General features: G+C 36.9%; 1 long non-coding RNA gene across 1 annotated transcript in view; it reads left to right on the forward strand.

Moving 5' to 3' along the window:
* The window catches only part of LOC104147078 (uncharacterized), a 221,160-nt gene that overhangs the window by 44,231 nt on the left and 157,224 nt on the right, over positions 1-19,705 (forward strand). The window contains exon 2 of the long non-coding RNA XR_011141417.1: positions 8,574-8,653. This is a non-coding gene — a long non-coding RNA (uncharacterized lncRNA). The remainder of the gene's footprint in view (positions 1-8,573; positions 8,654-19,705) is intronic.

The following is a 19,705-nucleotide window of genomic DNA, read 5'->3' on the forward strand; positions in this document are numbered from 1 at the left end:
AGATATGCAAAACCAGATACATGCATGAGGTGCTGCTGGTTATTGTGTGGAGTTCAGGACCATACTTCTCTTGGCTGGTAAAACACTAGCTCTAGCAGTACTGTTAAAGGAAACTGTTTATAAATCTCTATGGGAAGAATCTGTGCCAGTGTAAATGGAAGGCCATTACAGAGACAAGCAGGGAGGAGGAGATTAGACTGTATTCCCTCTGCATTTTGTTTAAGAGGAAAGATCCCAATCAACGTGAAGGAGGACAGGTAGCCAGCACTTCTTTCCCTTGCCTGGTGCATTGAGAAGGGTTGTGACTAGAGGAGTGACAATCTCTTCTCTCCACCTCTGTTTGAGACAGATTGCAAGCTGTGTTATGTGGGGATTCTGCAGTCTTCTGTACTGAGTCAAATTCAATGTCCAGTAAGTCCTGTGTCTGTTCTGTATCGGTGTCCAACATCAGATGCTTCAAAGGATAAAGGAAAAGATTTTGCCTTCCATTAAAGTCTCATCTTAACCCTAACGAGAACTGAATTTAAATTCTGAAGCATGAGGTTTTGTAATTTCACGAACACCTTTTTAGCATTAACGCTTATATTTCTAGATATTTTGAAGTCCACTGAAGTGTCCAATGACAGAATTACATTAATGTAATGTGGCTTTATAAAATATGATAATTGCACCAACACATTAGTTTAAGAGAAAAACCTGAGAGATTTTAGGAATGTCAAAAAATCCATATGAACATTTTCAGAAGGAAATAGTTTTATTGGATGCCTTCTGAATTGCTTTCATTTCAAAACATTTACAATCCTGTGTTACCTATAATAATAATAGTAATAGTAATACCTATAATAATATAATAATGCCTATAATAATTGAATTATTTTCTCACATATTTTCTCACTTGGGGTTTTTTCCAATTCATTTTGAGTTAAAATGAATACATGTCAAAATTCCTTAAATAAACATAGTTATTGTAAATATTTGGATCATAATCACAGAATAGGAAGTCTGATTCAGTAGAAGAAACAACAGTAACAAATCCTTAGCCAACCTCTTTGTTGCTCTTTGAACCAAAGTGTTTTTGAAGATTTGACAAAATAGATAAAGTAACAATGATAAACTTCCAGTATGAATTTTCTGAAGGTGTCAATCAGGCTAATTTAATGTAAATGAGTTCATGCATTTAGATGCATGTTAGGGAGAGCTGCGAGTTCACAGTGCCTGTATATAAATTAAATGCACCAGAGAAGAATGTTTTTTCAGTGAAATATAAAGCTGTCCTTACTGATGTCCATGCTGATGTCAGAAACTTTTTTTATCTTTAGTTCTTCAAATTTAATAATTATTAAAACATCTCATTTCAACATTTTTTTTTTTATCTCTTCTAGAGGGCAGGAAGGTAGTGCCATACCCAGTAGCTTCCAGTGATATATTCTTCTAATTGCTGCTTTCTGTAGTTTCCGTAAATCCTTATAAATAAGGCTTTGGCAGTTCTGAGATAGGGTTGCTGACACTAACCATACCTTCTCCAAACACCATTCTGGATTCTGTAGCCTAAAAAGAGAAAATCAGATTTACTGTATTGCATGGGGTCTGGATTGCCAGTTCTTAAATTTTAAGAAGTCTTGCCATATTGAAAATTTTTGTAAAATCTCAGCTCCTATAGTCTTGTGATTTGTAAGATTCTGCCATGATTTTTTAGAATAAGTTCTTATTTCTTAGGCTTTCAGTGGAAACTTGAAACAGAGCCAGCGTCGGCTAAAAACTAAAAAGCAAATTAATAGCCTTTTCTATTTAGAAAAATAAATCATGATTTAGGGAAGAAGGCACTTGGTTTGTGTCCTATTCATGGGTGGGATGGCGAGGTATGGGTGAAATCAGTGTTTCTGAAGAGTAGATTTGAAACTTCCTGGTCCCTGGGGATGTCCCGAGGTTAGTCTTTTGTATTTGTGCAGTGTCATACACGAAAAACATGATCTCTGCTTGTGGGCGTTGTAGGGGGAATTGTACCTATTAGTGTCACACTTAAGTGATTAATGACATGAGAAGCTACTCATCCTATAGCTTCAGTGAGATTGTTCCACCTCAAAGTCATGTGAGTGGAGTACCATGGTCTGTCTCATCTGAGGCCTCAAAGTATGGATGATGGATGAGGAGAAACATTGCAGTTAGCAGTATCATTTACGTACAACAAGAAGTTCTTGACCCTAATTCACCCAGGACAGCTGGGAAACTTACTTGGCCTATTTTTATACTACCTTTTTTCCCCTAAACCTCGTTTCACAGTAAACACGTACTAGTTTTGTAGTGATCATATGTCTACTAGCAAACTACGAATTAGATAGTATGTTACATATAAGGACCACTATTGTGTGGTCTCTTAATGTACCACCTGTCTGGTTGTTGGTGTAAGGGAGTGTCGTATTTATACTCTTAAATATTTGTGCAGCAAATATGGTGTTAGCACAAGAGAGAGATTGCACAGTCCTCCTGAAGAAGGCAGCGTGAACTTCAGGTATTGAAAAGTTACTGTAAAACTTATAGCCAAGTTACTAGCTAAGAATTATTGACAAACTTTATTCTATGAATAATTCTAAATAAGAGTGTATGTTAGAGAAAATTGTGATTGTTTTGGGGACAACTTTTAAACCGAGATGAAATTCTTTGTAATTTGCTGTATAATCTACTCAACAGTCTATAAGAAATAGTATTCAGTATCTGTTACATATGAAGAGGGAACGTTATGTCTAGCTTCAATGTTTCATGCTTACAATTGAGGCAGTTTACTGTTTATGGTACAAGGCTAATAGGATGTAGTTCATTCCTGTCTAAACAACCTGACCTTTTAGGAAACATCCTCTGTATGTTACATTCTGTAGAGAGAGCATCTCTATGACTTTTAACCCTTTACATTTTTAAAGTATTACATCTGCTGTCTATTCTGAGCAAGATAAGATTCCCCATGCTGTTGCTGTTTGTGCTGGGCTGAGTTTTTGTTTGTATTCAAACAGTTGATTGCGAGTAACTAATGCCAAAAGCATTTAGTATGATTTCAAGTTTCTGCCAATGAAGGCTGACCTTGTTTATTTCTGTGGAAGTAGCTGCAGGGTATAACTGAACGTTTGCAGTTCAGTCAGAGTGCTGGAAGAGCAGTCTAAGCAAAGTGCAGCATACTGGAAAGTAAAGTCTTTTCTAAAGGATTATCACTATCAGTTCCTTTTACCTTTCCTCCAGCACCTGGTTGACAAGCTAAATATTTCACCCATTTGTGTATTTTTACAGAGTTTGGAAAACCCTATACTCATTTGTAGGCTGAGTCACTTCTTACCTTGAACAAACATTAAAGGCGTGGCATATCACTTGAGTGCGCTGGTCAGTAATGCTTTTCTTGAAGAAAAGATATTCCTGAACCGTGTGTGAGCTTTTGCTGATCTTCTAATAATAACTGTATTCTCACTACCACAGCCCAGTTCACAAGACATAAGCAAGCATCTGAATGATTTTTCTCATTTATGTAGAAATAAAGTCAGTAGTAGTCCATCAAAATCATATTTGACCCAGTCTTACCTCAAATTCATCACCTTTACTTTATCTCACAACTATCTGTTCTTTTTTTCCCTTCCTGTCTTTTCCCTTATTCCCTTTCTTTAAATGGACCCTAGGCTTGGCTTCCTTATTTCCACCCAGATTACCATCTTCCACCTCCCTATTGGAAGAAGTAAGATGTTATTAGGAAATATGATATGATACTGCCCTTACAGTATTAATTCTGCTTGATGTTATATTTACTTCCCCTGGCTGCAGGTCTCACTTGCTTCTTGACACTGTTAGCTCTTTGGATCAAGGACTAGCTTCTTACTATTCTTTGCTGCACAGGGCTGTACAGGCTATAAGCGTTGGCCAGATGTATTGTTCAAGAACCGTATTAAACAAAAAAGTAAAATAATCTACCCGTAGTTAGCATGTTAGGGAGGAATTAATGGTAATTCTGAGTTAATCATCTGTCACACAGTAAATCGGGGGCATTTAATGCGATGATGACACTCTGATTTAATACTAAGTATTTTTTTCTAGTTAGTTCTCTTAATCCTTTTAAATTTCTTTCACAGTTGTCTGCTTTTTCACTGTTGAAAGGTTGTTTTCTGTGTGCCAAAATAAGGGTTCCTCAGGCTCTCCATTAGAATCAGTTATCTTTCCCTTTTTATTCTTCTGAATTTTCTGAATCATGTAGTAGAATTAAGAGTTGATTTCCCTACTTTTGAGGAAAAATTGAGACTGACATGCCTCCCATTTGAAGCCATCGCCAGGAATCGAGAAATCTCTGTATCGCTCTGGAAGATAGAACAAATACATCAATGAGAGTAAAATTGAACTGCAATTGACCTCACTGAAACTGAGTTGATTGCCCAACACCATGGGTTCCATTGACCTTCCATCCTGAGAAGCCTATCTTCAGTCAGCAGAAGCTTTAACTTAGTTCCATTTAGCTCAGCCTACATCTATGTTATCTTAAACAGCTTATGAGAGATAGCCATATGACTCATGATGCTTTATATGCCTCACTGGACCAGTGGTGATGCTACATAATCACTGTTAGGGGAATGTTTGCTGGTTAAAGAAGCTGATGAAGAACCCTGGATTTTTATTTTTGGTTGAGAAAAACATGGTAGTTGCAAGTTTACATTTTCTAAAGACTTATGATTTTTTTTTTCCCCCTTTAACCATTTAATGAAATGATATTGCTGCAATGTGCTTTTCTGCTTCATGTTTCCCAATACAAATCATCTTTAGAAGTCAAATACACAGGAAGATTCTTTCAACTTTAAGCCCAGTTGAGAGGTAGGTATATTTAATCCATCTCACAGTCATGATAATGTGACTGTATTGTTTCCATGCTGAAGCTGGCTCATGTCCTGGCACATCTGAACTTGGGCAGAATGCACATACAACTGTCTGCAGCCGTCCAGCTAGGCGAATCCTATGTTAGTCCTATTTAGTGCATTCATCTGACCTTTGGAAACATATTCAAGAGATTTTTTTTTCCCTTTAGCATGAATTTTGCTGTTTTTTTTCTGGGACTTTCAGTTTGTATGCCCTATTTAGATGCTCCATTTCAAACCTGTTTTCATGTATAACTGATTAGAAAAGAATGGGGTTTCATACCCGTACTCGTGAGACTTTCAGGTTGTTATTGCTATTACTTTTCTGTAAATTTCAGAGTTTCAGATGTGTATCTTGCTGAAGAGTATCCTTTTCTTAGTAGTGCTTCACTATATTGAGCTGAAAAACACAAGTTTTAACGTTCCCCCTGTTTCCAGAAATGATTGGTGAATACTTCTGTTGTTGCGTTAGTATTCCCATTGTTACTACTGTTTAACATGTGTATGTACACAAGTTTATAATCTTGAGAAACTCAAAGAATGAGGTTCATTCAGATCAATGAAATTTTATCCGACCTGACTTTTCCCCGATTAAATTTACAAATTCCTTCATGAAGAAAAACAAAAAAATGAAATCAAGACTGAAAAGAGATTGTTGCATGTTCCACCAGTGTTCTGAGTAGGTCTTTGAAAAGCGAGTGATATTCGATATGCTTTCACAACGGCCTCTTTAGGGAATGAATCACAGTGAACTGCCACTGAAGTGTTCCCCCCCCTCCCCCAAAAATGACTCTCTTTAATACACCCTCAACAGGACTGTTACATCCTGCAGCATTTCACATTATCACGAAAACTAATTCAAGCAGAAAATTTACCATTACAGACACGGAGTAATACCCTTATTTTTTAGGAAAAAGTAAAAATAATTCTAGGTCTACAGTCTGAGGTTTTGTGTAGAGGTCCTTTTTATATTCAGCCTTTCCCCTTCCCCTCCATCGTTGTCCAAAGCCAGATACAAAATTTCAGCTAATACCTTTCCAGAGCCTATCAGAAGGAACAAACTGCTTTCTGAATCTTATGCAGAGTGCTGCTTTTTTTTCTCTCCCGGTATGTTTTGCCTTTTCGTAACAGCCTCATTTTGTTGATAAATGTTCAATTTAACTGCATACATGTTCAGTTTAACTCCAGATTCTTTTCTGAGGACTTTACAGGCCTCACTGATGTTGTCACGTATTTATACAGATGATCAGTTCATTCTATGCATGATACTTTGTTTTTGTCCTTCTTCTTCAGGACACTTGCTTAGTCAAGATGAGTTTGAACTCTTACCGTGGCCTTTGAACAGTTAACAGGCCCTTTCAGCTTGATTTTTATCTGCAGCTTTAACATTTGTAGTTCTTGCTCCATCACTGCATAGCCAAACCAAATTGGCCAGACTCATGATCTGGCTGAGATAAGGAGGTGACTCATCCAGCAGAGCATTAGCCATCAGGTTCAGGGTTTCCAAGAAAAGAGAACCAATGTTATCTTACTGTATAGAGGCGAGAACCTTATCTGTAAAATATATAGCTCTCAAGTTATTCATGACGTTGAAGATGGTAGCAAGTACTATACGTTGCTGCTCTAAATGAACTGCTTATCACAAAAGAAAGCAGGACAATTGTATAATATGCTTATTGCTGTGTTCTACATCAGCAGAAGCTTCCTTTTCATCAGTAATTCCTAGTTTGATACTCTATGTTTCGGAGATCGGAGCGTGTGAGAATTGTGACCTACCTTGGCAATGACCAAGAAGGTAGACTGTGGTCCTCTGGCTGGAGGTAGTGTTGTGATGTATGGGAAAGCAGAGCAGAAGCTCTGTAAATCCATCATTTCTGGTGTATCCAAGCAGATCTAACCTGAATTTGAAGTCTCAGCCCAGAGTACTGTGATCTTTGAAGAAAGGATGAGACATACCATAAAGGTGTATACGGGAATGCAGCAACATTATCCTTTTTGTGAGCCCTTCTGAACGCATTAGGGAGGTTGTTAGTAGATTTTGCAGATGCCCCTGACGCTCTCGATTTCACGTTAGCTGCCGTAACAAGGAGTTATGTTTTTAAAGTTTGTTTTCCCCCATGAATTACATTTCCTGCCAATTTGTGAGCAACATTGATAAAAAGACAGTAAATGTCTCATAGAAAGCACAGAATTTTTTTTTTCCAGTGCTACTCAGAATGCATTGGGGTAAGCTATCTGTCATAACCTGGATATGTTACTTTTTGAAGCTGTCCAGAAACATCTGTTTTGAATGCTTTGCTGGTTTCAGTCAGTTTTATCCTCTAGTTAAAATGATACACTTGAAGCAACATATTCATATTGGCACCTTGGCAGCAAAAAGAGGGATTGATATTGCAGTGATCTGAATTACTAGTATTTTGGTAATACTAGACTGAAAGAGAGGCTCCCAGTAACCTGCAGTAGGAGTGAGAGGCACGTTCTCTATGAGGACTGAGGTGCGGTAGGCTTGTCCCAGAACCTGGAGAACCAGTGGCTGCGCAGTTGAGTTCCGTCTATTACAGCACTGCTAATTAAATATTGTAACAGTTGGGGGAGTGGGACAGGTGTTAACAGCAGCCACAGTAGAAGCATTACACTTTTTTTTTCATGTTGCGTAATAAAACAATAATGGCTGTGTTTTCATAATGCCTTTCATTGGCTGATCATGCGTTGTTCTATGTACAGACATCACAGGAAAACTGAAAGTGTGAATAAGTAAATAAAAAGAATATATTTCAGCAGTGTAAGAATGTTGTCTGCAGAATGGAGAAAAAAAAGAAAGAATAGATTGAAATAGGTAGAGATCAAAAGTCAAAGCTTATGATATAGAACGTAGCTGCAGATCAGTTCCATGTTCTTAAAATACTGGAGGTATAAGACCATTTATTTATGAAAGTTAGCACTCAGGATTGTATTCTCTCATCTCAATGTGATCTTTTGGAGCAGATGTTTACAAGGCAATTCGAGGACAGACTAGTAAAGCTAAGATAATAATGAAGGTAGTTGGTGTCAAGGGACTGCTGCGTTAAAAATATAGTATGTACTTGTGTTGCCAGTGTTATGGCTAATTTAGTATTTCATCTTTAGCACCTTGTCTTTCATGCCAGTTTCTATTGTAATCGCCCTTTACTTTTCTTCTTTTATAGCATCACCCACCACTCTCATTGTGCATTCTCCCGTAGAAATCTTCAGATGTGGTGAGCTGGCAGTACAGGAGGGCACAAGAGCTGGGGATTAACACTCTGAATGAACAGCCAGGCTGTCACTGTCTATTTATTGAAGATACACTGTGGGTCTCACTTTTGGAATGCATCTGCAGCCATAACTTTTCTCACTCTTTGATAAATGTTAATTGTCTTATCTTGAATGCATCTCTCTAAAGTCTTCTTAAAGGTATAAGAATAAATAGCATGTGGGTCCCAAGATTGTCCTTTAACTGTTTATGATCACAAATATACAGGTTTGGGAGACATATATGGGGATTGCTGGGGAGGAAGAGGTTGCCTTTAGTTTTCTCTGTACGACCTCTCCTTGACTTTTTTCTAATATCTGCCGAAAGCTAGTTTTAAAACCTAACCGTTTATATGGTTTTGGTTGGATTTTCTTTGCCCGTAATTACTGATTGCTGTTGCTGTCTTTTTTTTCTAACGTCTCTTGTAGTTGTGGCATACTTCTCCTTGTCTTGGAATACTGAAGGCTGCTCCATTGATTCTGTCATCGCATTTGGGAAACAGCAAATTGTGAGTCTTACCCTTCGTTTTATTAACTTTCTGACATGATCTGCAAGGCATTGTATAATCATGGAAATTGCTTCCAGAACGTTTTCTAAAAAAGTGTCAACTGCACTGTGAGCGTAAAACTTTTCTTTAGTGGAGGCATGGCTGTAAGATTATGCAGAAAAGAGTACCCAGTGGTGGAAAAATGCATACCTATAATCTGCAGCTTACAGTTGCTGTCAGACAGGACATCTATGCTATTCATATATAGCTATTCATATACGTGTTACAGACATATCCTTAACGTCTGCAACAATCCACTCAAAATATGGTTCGAGTAGAGCAAGAAGTGGTATATCCAAACAACATGAATGGTATTACTTTATTAATATTAAAGGAAAACATGCATATACCTATATATGAAATAAGTATTTTTTTAAGAGGTCATCAGAAAATCTTATTCTTAATTTATTTGACACTAGGCTCATGAAAATCAAAGGAGATTTAGATGAAGCACTTAAAAAGGAAATACACGTTTTATTGTACTTATTCTGACATTAAATTTGCTCCGAGGAGTATTCAGATACAGGTCTTCTGTTGATAATACTATCTTAATCCACCTCAGTGACAAAGCTTTTAGTGGTCTCACTTTCATGCATTTTTCCAAATGATGGTGTGATGGTAGTGATGGGATGAACCCTCTAAGGAAGCATGACATCCTACTGCTGTGGAGTTGTTTGCTGCTGTCAGGTGTGTTTCTCTGTGGTTGAACTCCATTCCTGTTCTTGCTTCACAGTCGTAGAATTCCCGGGAGGAGTACATAGTTCCCAACGTTTTTATTTTTTTTTAATTAATATTACTTGTATTCATTAAGATAGGAAAGGAAATAAATTTGAAAGATAATTATCAAGTAGCTTCATTTCAAAGAACCATCCTATATAAAGCTGGTTTGGTATCTGAATTATATGCTGTTTACATGTGTATTGTGAAATACAATGATTAGTAGTAGAACTATGAAGTTAACTGTAAATGCAATAAAAACTTGTGTTCTTTGGAAAAAAACTGTGACTTCTGCCTATGCTTCCTATTCCATTTTGCATTACATAAGGAGTAATTCTTTAGTTTAATCATAAAATGAGGAAAAGAGGGTATTTATCCCTTTCACTTTGAGATCCCTAGATGGTGTTAAATTCTGTAGTTTTCAAAATGAATAATTTACTGTAGGATTCCCCCTCCTTGATAATATCTAGCTGCACGCTTGGGTAATTTCTACTGTAACTACAGGTAACAGAGACAGACTTTTTCACTGATAAGTTAAAAAACTTGTCTGCGTTTGCAAGGTTTGCTGCTAACAGAACAAAAAAAGCTATTGTAGCGTTCCCTTTGGAATGGAGTGCAAGCATAGTTTACAGTGAAACAGGGGCTGTTGGTTCGTTTCTTTTCGGCCTTTATAGGTTAAACCTGTTCTTAGAATAGAATAAGTTAATACAACGTATTCAATTTTTGCTGCCTTAACAACATAGCAATGCAATTTGATTTTTTTCATGCTGTCTTGTTATATATCCAGTGCTAATAGCTTGCCTTGAATATGTAGATTGTTTTCTGGTAGCCTGAGCAGTAACTCTCTGGAGGCACTGAAGAACTTTGATAGAAGAAATCATGTTTTTGAGTTCTCTGTGTGTATTCAGGTGGTCTGCACTTCCAGCATAGCTGATAAAGGATCAGGGGACCAATAGTTTGTTCAGTGGTGATCATTTCTGTAAAAAGATCCCACTGCTTCCCCGTCTCCTGAGATGTATTGAATCAATATGAGGATAAGTACTTTTAAATTTATTGGCCAGTGATTAAGGGTCTTAAGAAATTGGACAGAGCTTAGGAATAACAGTGGCCTCACCGGAACCATGATGCAAGTTCAGAGGAGTTCCTCACTGGGGAAAGATGATTGGGGGCAAATCTTGCTCTCCTTAGCTAGTAAAAGTTCTTTATAAACTCACCAGAGGTTTCTGTGGAGTTGAATAGAGTTAGGAGGGTTTGGTCGCATTCAATGTGCATGGTCTTAACAGAATCTATTGTGGAGGTAATATTTTGTTTAAATAGGCCTGCTCTTGAGATTGTTCCTATGCTTGACCCTATCCTCCCCTCCCCGGCACACCTTTGAAACCTTCACAATTTTATTTTTTTCCTGTCTTGGGATAAGACCTATCATTTAGGGGGAGTGACATTAGCTCTAAATTTTATCCATCTCAAAGATGCATATCTAATTTTAGTTCATTGTCATCCTATCCTTGGATGATGCTAAAATTTCCCATTCTCTTTGAGATACTAGTGTCACCAAGTCTTTTTCTCCATTTTGCCACTTACTGTAGAGACACAAGTAGGTGTTCTTTTTTTTCCACAGAAAAGGGAGCAGCTTGAGAGCTAGTACAGGTCCTGCTCATCTCTGCTTGTTAGATAGGAAAATTCATTGCATCTGTAGTTCTTGCTCTTAATACATCTTGAGGAGGGAGGTCAGTGCTGGCTTGCCAGTGTTATGTAGACATAACCAAAGTCTGTTATAGCATAATGATAGCTCCTGAAACAGAACAGAAGGTGTTTCTATTTTTAGGCTAGTAAGCTTACTGCTGCTGGTCAATTGCTCTACTTCATGCAGAATCCAGATGCAATATGCCCTAAAGGCAGCTGAATCTGGCTGTGTGAACACTAGCTCCTGTGTTCACATTGCTACATTTAGTTACAGTATGTTTGAGAGAACAAATGCATAAAAAGAAGTTCAGTGAATGATTTGCAAATGTTTATTTTTGCAAAAGCTTAACATGTTATTGTTTTACACAGCGACGCACAGCCAAGTGAGTGTGATTGCTCATGTTGTTTAACTGGCGGAAAACTATAAACACCTGTTCAAAATCAAACTGTCATTTATAAAGGAGGGTGAGAGTAGTGACGATTAAACTGGGTTGTAGATGTTTATATTTTATGTTTAATAAAAGAAACGTGGATCAGTGGGATGGATGAGTGATCTGTACATGGTGTCGAGGTTTACTGGCTACATCCTGACTCTAAACTTCTGACCTTCAAATACTCATGTAGAACTATTTCTCCTCCTGTGCAACATTAAAAGTAACATTTTCTTGCCTTCAAGGCACAGAAGTTAGTAAAAGTTATCCTAAATCTTCTCCATTGCTGAATGGCACACTGAAGGCCGCATTTGTAACATTTTGCAGGTATTGGAGAATGAATTAACCACGCATGCCAGACAGCATATAGAAGGCCAAAGAAATGAGTTGTCTGCACCTGATCTGATCTATGCATCACTATTTCTGTTGCTACACCAGCTATCCTACTTCTAGCCTGTCTTACTGTTTATTTAAGAAGGGCTGTATCTCTTTTTTTGAACCCATCTTTTTTGATAATTCCTGAAAGGCAGACTGGGGATCTTGGTCCCAGGTTCATTTTCTGTCCATGATCTTAATACAGGTTGACTTCATTAGATGCTTATGTTTTCTGAGAAAGCAGCTGACAAAGGAAAGTGACCCTTGGTAAAGTTAGAGTGATTTTTCAGCCAACTCTTTCAGCCCCCTCGCATGAATCCCATCCAGCCCCACGGATTTGAATACAGTCAGCTTCTCAAAGGAGTCTCTAACCTGTTGCTCTCTCACTGTTGGTTCTTTTTCTTCCCAAAATGAGCTGGTTCACCTGGAGGTATAGGAGGAGGCCTTCAGAGACTGAAGCAAAAAAGGTACTAGGTATTTCAGCCTTCCATGTGTTGTCTGTTACCAGGTTGTCTCTTCCATACAGCAATAAACACTCATTTCCCCCAAATTTGCTTTTGCAGCTAGCATACCTGTAGACTCCCTTTTTGTTATGCTTAGTGTCTGTTGATAGTTTTAGCTCCAGCTGGGCTTAGGCCTCCTTGAGTTTGTTGGCCCTAAGTATCCAAGCAGTGCTTTTGTACTTCTCCTTTATTGTCTGCACTTGTTTCCAGCTCTTTCTTTTCATGTTCCGGTGTTTCGGTGAAAAGCACCTTGCTTAACCAAATTGGCCTTCTTCTATACTCTTCAATCTTCTTCCACACTGAGATGGCTTGTTTCTGAGCTCTTTATAAGTTTTCTTTACAAAAATTTCTACTGGGTACCTTTCTACTCATGGCAGCTTCCCATGGATTCACCTTAAACAAGCTGAAGTCTCACCAGAAACACTGATTTTTGTACCAGGAGTTTTGCACATTTTTTTAATTTCTAAAACCTGGTATCAATTGGTACTTACATCAGAGATAACAAGAAGCTTGTTTTTGTCACTTATATTTGTGAAGTTCCTCTTAATGATATCCACCAGATAAGGAAACATTTTTTTGGATGTGGGGAGAGTCAAATTAAAATCATTAGTGTTTGATAATGAAGGCAACTGTGACACTGAGCAGAAATATAACAGCTCTGCTATTAGCTTCTGTTAATGTCTTGGTTAATATTCACCTCCCCCCCCCTACTTCTTCTAACTCATCACCATTTTCTTTTTCTAATAACTCCCAGCTTTCACTTTCTAAATACTGTCTTTAAAAAAAAAAAAAACCCTCTAGTGTGTCTGCTTTTCCACTGCTTCACATGACAAACTGGAGCAGCTCAGCAGGTGTGGGAAGGATCTGTGTAAGAAGGAGTAGCTGGCTTAAATTAATTCTTACTGTTATATCTAAAGACGTCAGCAGATGTCCCAGGAGCCCACTTTTGCCTGCTATTGCATGTTAATATTGGCATTAATTTGACAGCTTTCTGCTTTGAAGTAACTTGAGTAGTAGTTTCCATTAATGTCTTTATATTCTGTTTCCTGGAAACTTCATTTTTATACCTGTATCACACCTTCCTACCTTGCCCCTGTCCTCTACATACAGCACTGTCCTAAATGCTTATGAATGCCTATTACGGTGGATGGTCTGCTTTCAAGACCGAACCTTTTATAGGGGTCCTAACTAGGCTTCTTATTTTTCACTATCAGTCAATTAAAGATCATAATTTTGTTTTAAAAAATATAAATTGTAAAATCTCAGGCCAGCTCCTCCACTGACAGAAGTTATACTTTCCCTAATTTCATTCTCAACACTCATTTCTCCAACAGAGGCTGTTTGTCTGGTGATTTCATTGATGTATGGGTACAGTGCAGTAGAGTAGACAAGTGGAGTGCTTACCAGTGTAGTGTTCTCATTAATATACAAATACAGTAAAGTAGGGTAGCAGAAGGGTACTTGTAATTGGCCTTAAGGCAAATAGAATTTCATCTTCAAATTTTATAGTTTGTTTATTCTCTGCAGTTGATTTGTTATGCATATGTGAATTTAGCAACTGTCTCTTAGGGACTGGCCCTTAACGTAATGAATAATTCTAAGGCAAGCATCTTCTTTTCCTGCTTTGTCTTACTTTGAGAGAAATATAAATCTTTCTTTCTAACCCTTTTCCATTGAGAGGGGGAGAAGCGGATTTCGAATCACCATCTGGTAATGGCAAAAGTTACAGTTGAAGCTTTGAATGTAGCTTCAATTTTGAAATGAAATGGAACTTTTCATTTTTTCACACAGGCATTTATAACATTATTTTTGCTTTTTATTTATGGGCTTCTTATGCAGTTATTGCTACATTCATCATCTTTGCTGTTTCAAGAATTTCCCTTGGCGCAATCTAATTTTCAGCACCTGTGGTTTTCTTCTTGTGCCCCTACAAAATCCAGTGAGTGAAATAAGTCATGACAACATGATTTCTCTTTAACCCTGTACATGTGCATGCTTCTTTTTATGTACACAAAACTTCCTATTAGTATCTATGGAGTTGGCATCTGGGTAAAGTTAAGTTCATATCTAAACCTTTGCATTGTTGTGATATAGCAGTAGAAATGACTCTAGTTAACACAGTGACTGACTTGATATTTCCCCACTGTGTCAAGTTTGTCAAGAGTAAGCCTTCGTTCTGTTGTTATTTGAACTTGGTCTCTTTTCCAACTGTGAGAAGTTTTCAGTTTTCTTCTTCAGGGCTGAAATTTTCACTGTCAGCTTTAAATGAAAACATCTACCTGTTTATTTGGAAAATGTTTTGGGGAATGTTTTTTGGCATCAGTATTTTTGAAGGTTTGTCTCTTAGAGTGCAAACTTGACCAATTTCTTCAGATACGTAGAATTAAGAGAAAACAAATTTTTCCTAAAATATTTACTTTTTATAATGAGAAATATCATTATAACTTTTCATGAAAAGTTAAAAATAAAACAAAACTAGTTGAAAAAGGAATTAAATTTTTTTCCAAAATTGTTACTGTTCTCTGAAATTATTTTTCTTAAGATGAGGTGTATAAGAGAGCTGGGGCACATATTGTTAAGTAGGCATGTATCATGAAATGTGGACAGTAAGCAAACATATTTGTTTCATATCTTTTACAATCAAATTTTTGGGAGAGAGAGCCTGGAACGTTGCTTGACTTACTGTAATTGTAAACAAGCATTCTTTTTGTGTTTTTATCCAGGCAAAAGGAGATGCTTGCATAACGGCTGGCTAGTTCAGACAGCCTATTCATAAAACCATTCACTGAGGGTTTTTTTTCCGAAAATATAGCTTAATGTTTGTTGATTAAAGCAACTCGCTTCCCCCCAGATGGCAGAGCTGAAGGTGCATAAGAGCAAATGAGAAGTTACAGAAGTGTAGGTCTGTTACATTTCAGGAAAATAACAGTGCACAAAACATATGCTTAATATTTGTTGCCCCAAACCATGCCTCATTAGCCCTGAGAAGTAATGACTGTGGCTTGAGAGTATAAATAATGAATTCAGCTCATTTGAAAAAGGAAATATTTCTTTTGTTATGAGCTATGATATTCCAAATAATTGGTCTGAAAAGTTATATGCATACATATAATGCAGTTATTTAAAGATCTAAAACCAGAAACTTTCAGCTTAGCCCTTTTATATAGCGATATAGAAATATAGATAATAGGAAAATTTGGGCAATTGAAATTTAAGATCTTTTTTGGCAAGGCATCTGATTCAGTTCATATTAAAGTCAATTTAATTTTATCGCTATGAGAGAAGGAAGCCTATTTATGTTGGCGAAGGGTCTTACCCTTTGTGTTGTCTACATGCTTGGTGCATACGTTGCTTTTACCACATGCGAACTGAGACGAATGACATAGAAAGTGACAAGGGAGGCTTGTCTCAATGTTTGGTTGCTCAAATTAAATGATATTACATTTACTAATATAAAAATGAATGTTTCCACAATCATGTAACTCTTGACATCTGCAGAAACTTCTGTCAAAAATTCAGACAGAAGGATATAAATTTAAATACAGCCGGATTCCGAATGAGTGGTAAACTTTCCAAAAGAATCGTGTCATTGGTAGAAGCAAGCAAAGGAAGAATGTCAGTAGCAGAAACTTCAGTATCAATGCTGAAATTTGATGCTAATTCCAAAATTGCAGACTTCCATCAAACCTCTGAACTATTTGAACTAAATTTGCTGATATTCAGATTTTATATAGATAGATTTATTTTTAGAGGAGAAAAAATATAGTCTATCGATGAATATATGTGTATTGATTAATTTTATTTTTTACTGCTAGATATGGAGCTCCATTTTAGGGCTCTGCAACAGTTCTCTCTGTTCTAGAGAGAAAGGAGTGATTTTATAAGTATCTGACAAAATTATAATGCTTTTCAAAATTGTGACATATCGGGGCACAGAAAGATTATAAATTCAATCTATCTCAAGTTCCTACAGTACCTGAACTGTATTTAAATATAGAAGTGAAATATTCCAAGGAGTTTTGCAGCTGCATATTTTATGTAAGTGGCATTAGAAGAAAAACAACAGTTTTCTGTTATCTCTAGTTGTGTCTTGTTACTTCTTATCTGTTATAAATAAGATGGGAGCTATTTTTGCAAGCACAAACCTTTATTTCAAGGAGTCCTTTACTTGGGAGTGGTTTCAGGCTGATTTAAGGCCGAGTACTTTAAGGACTATTTTTGTAAGATAACTCAGTGGAAGAAGAAGGTGAGAGAGAGCATACCTGAGAAGCTAGCACAGAACAAGGTGACTGGGAAAAACTTAAGGTCACTCAAGTCAGACAAGTATTAAGATCACAGGTTAATATAATACTTGTCCACAGAAGGAATTAGTGCAAAATGGTTGGGCCACTGCAAGTTATGAAGTTCCCCAAGGAGAAGCCCTTGTGCGGGGCTTTGGCTCATGTCAACGCTGTAGGGGCTAAGTATGGAGCACAAAATCATTCTTATCCTGTAGTTGCTGGGGCCCCACCTTTCCAGGCAGTCCAGTGACATACTACCAGCCACTAGAGTTTCTGAGTCTATTTTTCAAAAGTTGATTTGGTTTGTCTATCAGAATAGCGGCACCTGGAAAAGCTTTGCCAGAAGCAAAGCTTTTAGTAAAGCTATAAATAAATATTCTAGACCTTTTAGCTGGCAGAAAGACACCTTCCTAGTGGCAAGGTTCTTTTCCCTATAGTGTTAAGATTTTAGGTGAAATTTAGATGTCATCTGTTAGAATTTTTGTTTCACTTTATTGGCAAATGAGGAAGAAAAGAATTTTTCATTGGCCTGTTCTATTTACTATCTCAGGATACTGCAACACTAATTTAGAGTTCCAGAAAAAATGCAATCTTTATTGCAATTAATAAAATATCTGTGTTCTTCTTAGTTATTTTAATACTTTCTTTGTAAAGTAAAACCTAACACTCAGCCCCATGTAACACCTAAAGGAAAACTGGGGCCACGTAATAGCAGAAGAAATGAGAAAAGAAATGATTTTGTTACAGAGTGACTATCATCTGTACACAATAATTACTGTTTAGTTTAAAAGCCAAGCTAATGTTGTTCTTAATCCTTTCTAGTGAAATAATGAGAAATGTACGCAGGAGTGAAGAAGCCATAAAGTTAAGTTAATGTGTTGTTTAGATATTCAGTGTGGTAACAGATGCTGAGATTCACACTTTCAGCTTTGGAATATAATTTTTAGTCATTAAGATGCTGCCTGCTCTGAAGGATGAGCATGGAAGGCAGAGGTGGTCTCTTTACGTGTTGATCAGCTATTTCATGCTGGGTCTACAATGTTGTTCTGTTGAGTGCACTGAAACTGGCACCGCTGTCAAACTTTGATTTTTACTATAACTTTTCTAATAAAAACTTCTAATAGATGATGATTAGCAAATTCCTGATCAACTTTGACTAGAATCATTGTTAATATACGGAAACCCTCTGCATCAGAGGTAGGGCTAAGTATATCAGACAATGAGCTCTGCTGGTGATTTCTGGAGGCTCCAATTTGGACCAAATCTTAGTGATTTCACTGGGCAGCAAGGAGTGTTAGGTGTTTTTTCCAAAGTCTGAGATCTCTTAAAAATCGTACAGAGAGTATTTTTTTTGTAGTTGACAGTTACCTGTTTTTAGCTTCCTGAAAAAGCCGGAGCAGTTTTTCCTGGTGTTTTCTTAAAAATTCCCCAGAAAGAGAGACCAAGCCTGGGAGATGATAACCTGGGAAATGAGAATGCAAAAATTCTAAGCAAGAGATAACTATTGTATACTTTAACTATATACATCACTATCACCCTCAACTATAGTTCTGTACAAACATATTTTCCAAGCATACTCTGCTTGTATAAGGAATAGCATTCTGCAGATGAGCCACAGAGTGCCAGTCAGCTCATGCTGTGCATGCTAATATTTTATAATGAAACACCTAGAGATTTGCTTTTTTTCCTGAAACATGGATATAAATTTGCATCTGGAAAACATACCCATCTCATACTGTGAATGAAGGAAGACTGTATACTCCATATTTTATATTTTTATATATATATATATGTATATATATATTCTCTCTGTGTATTAATCACTGCCTGGAAACCCAATAAAATAAGGCATGCTTTCACCACCCCCCCCCCCCATTTTAAAGCAATGCTTTTCTCATGTTTATGCTTTTTTTTTTTTTAAAGTCATCAAGATTTAATAGTATAGCACCTTTATCTTTAGAAAACAGTTGTCTAAAGATTCAAGTTATTTTTAGGCTACTGTTCTGGAATCTGCAGCTAGGACCAGAATTTATGGTTTTTAAACTAGATTCTTGGTAGTCAGTGAAGCAAAGACATACAGATGTTTTCCAGAAAAATAGGAAGTGAGAATTGGAAACATAAATATAGGGCTGTGGAGGTAAGTAAGGTTAGATGCAACTAAAGCATATATAATGGAGACGAATTCATTTTAAAAAGACTGAGGAAGAAACAAACCTTACTGCTGAAAGAATGAAGTATGCAACCAATTATAATGGGATAAATTGAACAACAGGGTCAGTCATTCATGATGTCACAGTGAAATAATGCTAAATGAACTACTGCACATGTCTTTAGAAAATTATACTTGGTTTTTACAAAGTGGTGAGAGAAATCTGACAGAAAACAGGATGATTATTTATCTAGGTATCTTATCCTTAGTATGGAAGGCTAAGTTTCTGCCTGTGTATCAAATTATATCTATCGGATTGAAAAGAGCCAGGGTGATTTTAGATTTCTCTTATCTCCATCATGAGATTTTTTTCTGCTCACCTCAAGCTAAAGCGTTGCCTGCTTGCCACCTACGTTATCAGCAATTGTTGATGGATATGTAAGATCTCTCCTCTTCAGCGAACCAATTCTGGAAGAAATAGCACAATACACAAATAGGGGATTCTGTTTGGGAAGACATTTCTTACAGTTCCGTATTGTTTGCGAGGTCTGTATGCATGAACGGAAGCTTTTATTTCTTTTGACTGTGGTAGGAAAAAATGGTAGATATTAGGGAAAAGTGGTTCTCACCACAATCTGTGAAAATTTTCATCAAATACATTCTAAGTTTAAATTTTTCTATTATGTGCCTATTGTGCACATGTCAAGATTTGTATATGCAGTAGAAACCACGTTTTCTTAAATATTTTCCAAGAAGCTCATGGAAAAAAAAATTCTCAATTCTTTATCTCCTAACTTTTTTTTGTCTCACTGCATTTATATGCCACAGTTCAAGTTGTATTAGAACAGGGCTGAATCCCTTATGCCTTCTGCTAT

Source organism: Struthio camelus, chromosome 5 (genome assembly GCF_040807025.1).
Source record: "Struthio camelus isolate bStrCam1 chromosome 5, bStrCam1.hap1, whole genome shotgun sequence".
NCBI classification, from domain to species: domain Eukaryota; kingdom Metazoa; phylum Chordata; class Aves; order Struthioniformes; family Struthionidae; genus Struthio; species Struthio camelus.